Genomic DNA, 7703 nt, shown 5'->3' with positions numbered 1-7703 from the left:
AGTGAAACCTCACCACGATGAGGAGCTAGGCATATTGTCTTCACGTTCAGGTCTGTTGATTTTTCACTCAGTTATTGCCCTTTGATTATTCAACATTAAAATACTTTAGGGTCATTTCTTGTCCGGATAATTCCTCAGCAGCCACTGGCTCGAATTCATCGAAACTTCATAGAAAGTTTCATTCTCAAGAGAATATACACATATTATCTTGATTTTTCAGAGTTATTTTTATACTCAACATTTGAAAGCTTTACCACTATTCTTGTCCGGAGTATTTCTTAGCAACCACTGACTGGATTTTATGCCCCCAAAGGAAGGCATATAGTTTTTGAACCGTCTGTCCGTCTGTCGGTCTGTCAGTCTGTCCGCAATTTTCGTGTCCGGTCCATATCTTTGTCATCCATGGATGGATTTTCAAATAACTTGGCATGAATGTGTACCACAGTAAGACGACGTGTCGCGCGCAAGACCCAGGTCCGTAGCTCAAAGGTCAAGGTCACACTTAGACGTTAAAGGTCATTTTTCATGATAGTGCATTGATGGGCGTGTCCGGTCCATATCTTTGTCATCCATGGATGGATTTTCAAATAACTTGGCATGAATGTGTACCACAGTAAGACGACGTGTCGCGCGCAAGACTCAGATCAGTAGCTCAAAGGTCAAGGTCACACTTAGACGTTAAATGTCATTTTTCATGATAGTGCATTGATGGGCGTGTCCGGTCCATATCTTTGTCATCCATGGATGGATTTTCAAGTAACTACGCATAAATGTGTGGCACAGTAAGACGACGTGTCGCGCGCAGGACCCAGGTATGTAGCTCAAAGGTCAAGGTCACACTTAGATGTTAAAGGTCATATTTCATGATAGTGCATTGATGGGCGTGTCCGGTCCATATCTTTGTCATTCATGCATGGATTTTAAAATTATTGGGCATGAATGTGTACCACAGTAAGACGACGTGTCGCGCGCAAGACCCAGGTCCGTAGCTCAAAGGTCAAGGTCACACTTAGACGTTAAATGTCATTTTTCATGATAGTGCATTGATGGGCGTGTCCGGTCCATATCTTTGTCATCCATGGATGGATTTTCAAGTAACTACGCATAAATGTGTGGCACTGTAAGACGACGTGTCGCGCGCAAGACCCAGGTCTGTAGCTCAAAGGTCAAGGTCACACTTAGATGTTAAAGGTCATATTTCATGATAGTGCATTGATGGGCGTGTCCGGTCCATATCTTTGTCATTCATGCATGGATTTTAAAATTATTGGGCATGGATGTGTACCACAGTAAGACGACGTGCCGCGCGCAAGACCCAGGTCCGTAGCTCAAAGGTCAAGGTCACACTTAGACGTTAAAGGTCATATTTCATGATAGTGCATTAATGGGCGTGTCCGGTCCGTATCTTTGTCATTCATGCATGGATTTTAAAATAACTACGCATGAATGTGTGGCACAGTAAGACGACGTGTCGCGCGCAAGACTCAGGTCCGTAGGTCAAAGGTCCTAAACTCTAACATCGGCCATAACTATTCATTTAAAGTGCCATCGGGGGCATGTGTCATCCTATGGAGACAGCTCTTGTTTGAAAATTCACTGGAAGCTTTAGCCTCAACAGGAGATATGCATATTACTGGTTGTGAACCAGTATCTGGACAGGGCAATTTTCCACATGTAATAACCGCTTTATTTGGGCGTTATTCACGCAATTGTTTCATCTGGATCATACGGATGTTTGTTCCTCAAGACGACAACAATCCACTGTTTCACAAATCTGTATAAAGATGGTACCTCACCTGTGTTTAAAAACAACTTTCAGTCATAACGAGGCATGAAGATAGCATTGCGCATGCGCAGTAGTTTTGACTTGTCGAGGAATCAAGTGGTTAAAAAATAAACTGCTTATTGATTTTCTGCTGATAACATGTGCTACTTTAAATTTCTTGGAAATAGTTTTATAAAATGGAGGGCTGTCGAATCTTGCACTACTTTTATTCTATATATTTTGAATTATCAAAAATTCGAGTTAAACGAAATTCGAGTTTTTGAGAGTTAGCCTCTCTTTGCTTTCATACCTGCTATTGAAAGGCAGGTTATCTTTCATGTGCGTTGTTGGACAGATTGATGATATAGAAATGTGAAAAACTAGTTTCGTTACTTATTTAGATATCGAAATAACAGCAGGCCATCGTCAAAATATTTGTCCGGCTACTGGTTTACCTCATGGGGAAAATAATTTCTTTTTGTGACCCCATTTGAGGCCCCCTGAAACCCATACTTTACGTCACAACGTGATGCTGATTGCAATATTGGGTGCAGAAGGAGCTGAAGTTTGCGCAGTTTGTGCTTCAATTATGTCAAATACTTTTTGAGAAAATAATGGAGCTGAAATATGAAAATTTGTTCGGCTACTGATTTCCAGCCAGTACGTTCATGTTCCTGTCCGATGATATTTATGCTTCCCGAAGTGGGGGGCATATAGTCACCACCTTGTCCGTCTGTCCGTCCGTCACACTTCTTGTCAGGAGCATAACTTAAAAAGTATTGAAGGTACTAAGTTGTAACTTCACACAATGGCAGAGCTCATTGAGAGGCAAATTCCGACGCAGTGACCTCCCTTGCAGCTATGCTCTCATCAATGAGAGCGTAGCGGCAAGGGAGGTCATTGCATAGGAGTTTGATTGAGAGGAAGTGCAGTGATAAGGAAACATCACTCTAGGTGGTCCCATTTTTGAATTATCTCCCTTTTTGTAAAAGGCTTGTCCAGAGCCTCAGTACAAAACAATGGAAGGTATTGACTTGATACTTTACATATTGATAGAGGTCAGTAAGATAAAGTGCAGTGTCAAAGACCATAACTCTAGCTACCGAATTTTTGAATCATCTCCCTTTATGTAAAAAAGCTTGTCCGGAGCCTAAGTCTAAAACTATGAAAGGGATTGACTTGATACTTTACGTATAGATAGAGCTCAGTTAAAGGATGTGCAGCGTCAAAGAACCATAATGCTAACTTACCCTATTTTATCTCCCATTAAGTATGAAAACTTTTACAGTGTTTTACTTAAAATGTATATTAATGACCGACTCAATACTTGACACAGAGATCAGTGAGAGGAAAAGCAGTAACTAAGAACCATAACTCTAGCTGCATCAGTTTAATTACCTCCCTTTTTGTTAAAACTTTATCCAGGGCGCCTCTCTTTTACTGTAAGAGATACTTTCTTCAAACTTTAAATTCTTACAGCACACATTAAGGGGAAGTGTAGTAAATATGAACAGTAACTTAAAATTACCCAATTTTTATGCCCCCCCCCCCCCCACACACACACACACCCTCCAGGGGTATATTGTTTTGCAGATGTCTGTCGGTCGGTCGGTATGTAGACCAATCCGTTTCCGGATGATAACGCAAGAACGCTTGGGCTTAGGATCATGAAAGTTGATAGGGTGGTTGGTCATAACCAGCAAATGACCCCTATTGATTTTAAGATAAGTAGGTTAAAGGTCAAGGTCACAGTGACCCAGAACAGTTAAACGGTTTCCAGATGATAACTCAAGAACGCTTAGGCCTAGTATCATGAAAGTTGATAGGATGGTTGGTCATGACCAGCAGATGACCCCTATAGATTTTGAGATCAGTAGGTTAAGGTCAAGGTCACAGTGACCTAGAACATTTAAACGGTTTCCGGAGGATAACTCAAGAACGCTTAAGCCTATGGTCATGAAAGTTGATAGGGAGGTTGACAATGACTAGCAGATGACCCCTGTTGATTTTGAGGTCAGTAGGTCAAAGGTCAAGGTCATAGTGACCTAGAACAATTTAACGGTTTCCGGATAATAACTCAAGAACGCTTGGGCCTAGGATCATGACCAGCAGATGACCCCTAGTGATTTTGAGGTCGGTAGGCCAAAGGTCAAGGACACAGGGACCTGGAACAGTAAAATCGTTTCCGGACAATAACTTGAGAACACTTATACCTACAATCAAGAAACTTGATAGGTAAATTAATCATGACCAGTAGATGATCCTTATTGATTTTTAGGTCAGTAGGTCAAAGGTCAAGGTCACAGTGACCTGGAACAGTTAAAATGTGTCCGGATGATAACTTGAGAATGCTAGGGCCTAGGATCACGAAACTTAATAGGGAGGTTTATCATGACCAGCAGATGACCCCTATTGATTTTGAGGTCAAAAGGTCAAAGGTCAAGGTCACTTTGACCAAGAACAGTAGAAGTTTTGTGCACAGTGACCAAATAATTTCTGTTCCTCGTGCAATTACTGAATGCATCAAGGGGGGCATTTCGTGTTCTACGAGCTCTTGTTATATTATCTTCCTTATGTATAAAAGATTGTCCTGAGAATAACTTGAAAACTATATAACGGATTGACTTCATACTTTACACATTTATTAAGGTATTTGAGAGAAAGTACAGTAACTAACAATCATAACTCTAGATGACCCTTTTGTTTTTGATTTTCCCCCATTTTTTCAATATTTGCTTCGAGGAGGGAGCATTCATCGGTGTTACCGATTGCTTTGTTCACTAATGTGCACAGAGATATTGGCCTTTGATTATTCTACATTAGTAAACTAAAGCGCCATCATTGTCCATAGTATTAATCAGCAATCCCTGGCCAATATGCAGTGAAGCTTCATAGGAGGCTTCACTCCCAAGAGGAGAACCACATTTCTTGTGCATGCGTTTTCTCAACATCTACTTACTAGAGTTCTAAGACACTTCTTTCAAAGCTACACTTCTAGTACTAGGGATGTGCCCAGTCGACGAATTCAAATTGTGTGCTTTCAAAATTCAATAATCATACTTCGGGGAGCACCAATCGGTTTTACCGATATTTCTTGTACTACTTTAAGTGTCATGTGTTTCTTGGTATTGCCTCTTAGTATCCCGTAACACCCACGCGCCAAAATCACCACTACTCCTGACAACCATTACAAATATTTTCTTTACTTTTAGGTTCTTGTGTGTCTTGATATTGTCTTTAAATATCCAGCCACCATTCCACCAACCACTAACATCAGCCCCACATCCGCCACCAAAAATGTTCCTTCTTTAATTCTTGCGTTTCTTAATATTGTCTCATAGTATCCTGTCACCCTCGTCCCCCACACACATCAACCCCTACCCCATCACCACACCCTCCAAAAACAAAAACAAAACATACATTTTTTTCTTTTAGTTTGATATTGTCTCTTCCCCACAAAAAGCATTTCTTCTTAGTTTCCTGTGTTTCTTGATATTTTCTCACGAAATCCCGTCACCCGCACACGTCTAATCAACCCAACAACCTACGACAAGCAAAATTATTGTTTTTTACTTTTAGGTTCTTGATGTCTTGATTTTGGCATTTAATATCTTGTCACTCTCTCCCAATCAGTCCCATACTAAAAAAAAATCAATTGCTATTTGTTTCCTTCTTGTAATTCTTGATATTGTCTCTTAGCATTCTGTTCCCCGCGTCTAAATCCCCCCCCCCCCCCCCCCACCCACAACACACACACAAAACAGAAAAAAACATACAGTTGTTACATGTTTCTTGATAATAGTGTTTCGTAATTTTCTGTGACCTCCACCACAACCACATTATACCCTCCTCCAATTTTCATAAGATTCTTGTTTTACTTGGTATTGTCTCTAGATAGCACCCCAGGTCTGCCCGCATAATTACAAACACTTCAAAAATGTTGGTTTTGTTACTTTTATTTTCTTGTGTTTCTTGATAGTGCCTTAGTATTCCGTCACCCCTAAGCGTACACCATTACCACCCGCGCCTTGGCTTACGGAGGGTCGGTCAAGTTAGAATCTGCGTCATGTGGGGTCAAAAACTAGGTCATTCGATCAAATCAAAGGAACAGATTGTTAACACTCTAAAGGCCACATTTATGACCCTATCTTCATGGGACTTGGTCAGAATGTTTGTTTTGTTGACTTTTAGGTCAAGTTTGTATCTTGATTATGTGGGTTCAAAAACTAGGTCACCTGATCAAAGCAAAGGAAACGTTTGTTTACACTCTAGAGGCCACATTTATGACCCTATCTTCATGAAACTTGGTCAGAATGTTTATCTTAATGATCTCTAGACCAAGTTTAAAACTGGGTCATTTGGGGTCAAAAACTAGTTCACTAGGTCAGTCCAAAGGAAAATCTTGTTGGGAAATTTAAAAATCTTCTTGTATGAAACTGCTGACCCGATTTTAAAATAATTCCACACAAATGGTCTTGTATGACCCTCTACCAAGAATGTTCAAATTATTTTGATTCGTCAAAAACATGGCCACCAGGGGAGGGGGGGGGGGCGTTGTCACTTTTCCCTATATGCATATGGTGGAAACTTTAAAAATCTTCTTGTAGGAAACTGCTGGCCCGATTTTAAAATAATTTCTCATAAATGGTCCTTTTGTGACCCTCTACCAAGATTGTTCAAATTATTTCGATTCGTCAAAAACATGGTTGCCAGAGGGTGTGGTCATGTCTTCCCTTTCTTTGTATATTGCAAACTTTAGAAATGTTTTGTCGGAAACAGCAGGCCCAATTTTAAATTCATTGTCAGAAACTGCTGGCCCTTTACAAAGATTGTACAAATATAGTGTTTAATAATAATTTCACAGACATTGTCCTTGCATAATTATCTTCCAATACTGTTGAAGCAAGCAGTGTATCTCATGTGAGCGACCTAGGGCCATCATGGTCCTCTTGTCTAACAAAGTAATGACATTAAACACGGAATTATCAATTAAGTATATACAAAATTCGTAAATAGTTCATATTATATACATAGTTTAATTAAGAAGTACAGATTATTAACAAAACGTTAGCAGCTGCGGAATTAAACATACAAAATAAATTAGAAACGGGAGAGTAAATGTTATTATATTCATATCCATTTATGCAATAGTTTACTTTCTACTGGTAGTTTATTAATCTGTTTAACAAGCAAATGTAAACAACTGTGATGAATTATTTAGTTACGTGTATAATCAATGCTCCGAAACAGCTTTAAATGCACTATACGTCTATAGATATTAATACAAGGGAATTACTTTACATGGCATGATTGTGATATGAGTAAAAAAAAAGAGAATGCAAGGAACAGGTCATACATCAATAATACATGACAGCAGTAGTACAACAAAGTATGGATTTCCCTTTTCACGCAATCTGATTAAAATCACCTCCTCAATAACGCTACGCATGAGGATCTGACAGCGACCCGTCGGAGGTCACCTTTTCGCGATCTTTCCACTAACCAATCAACAGTAGAAGTCCAAAAAAATATATATTTAGTCTCATGAGCCTGGGATCCTAATTTTATAAGTGTGATTAACACGCGTTTATAATTATTATGACGAGGTGTTTGAAGTTTAATCGGTAAAATATATATGCAGGTTAGATCTCTTGAAGAGATCCAGGTTGGCAACTTCACGCCTCGGTACAATATTATGAACGGCGATTTTGAAGACAAATATTGACGGATTATTGTGTACGAGAAGAACAAGATTTTAATCAGATTGGATAGCACTCAAAACTCAAATGTGCAGCGCCATTTTGACGGTCGAGCCTATGTTAATTCTGTAGCAAGCGATTTCATAAGCTGAACTATAAAACCGTTTTCGGTAAAGCAGCGTAGAACTGGCCACCGTCAGGTCCTCTATCAAGTTTGTTCAAATTGGGGCATATGGCCC

The sequence above is a fragment of the Mercenaria mercenaria genome, unplaced genomic scaffold (genome assembly GCF_021730395.1).
Source record: "Mercenaria mercenaria strain notata unplaced genomic scaffold, MADL_Memer_1 contig_2069, whole genome shotgun sequence".
NCBI lineage: Eukaryota > Metazoa > Mollusca > Bivalvia > Venerida > Veneridae > Mercenaria > Mercenaria mercenaria.
This window is presented reverse-complemented; position numbering follows the sequence as displayed.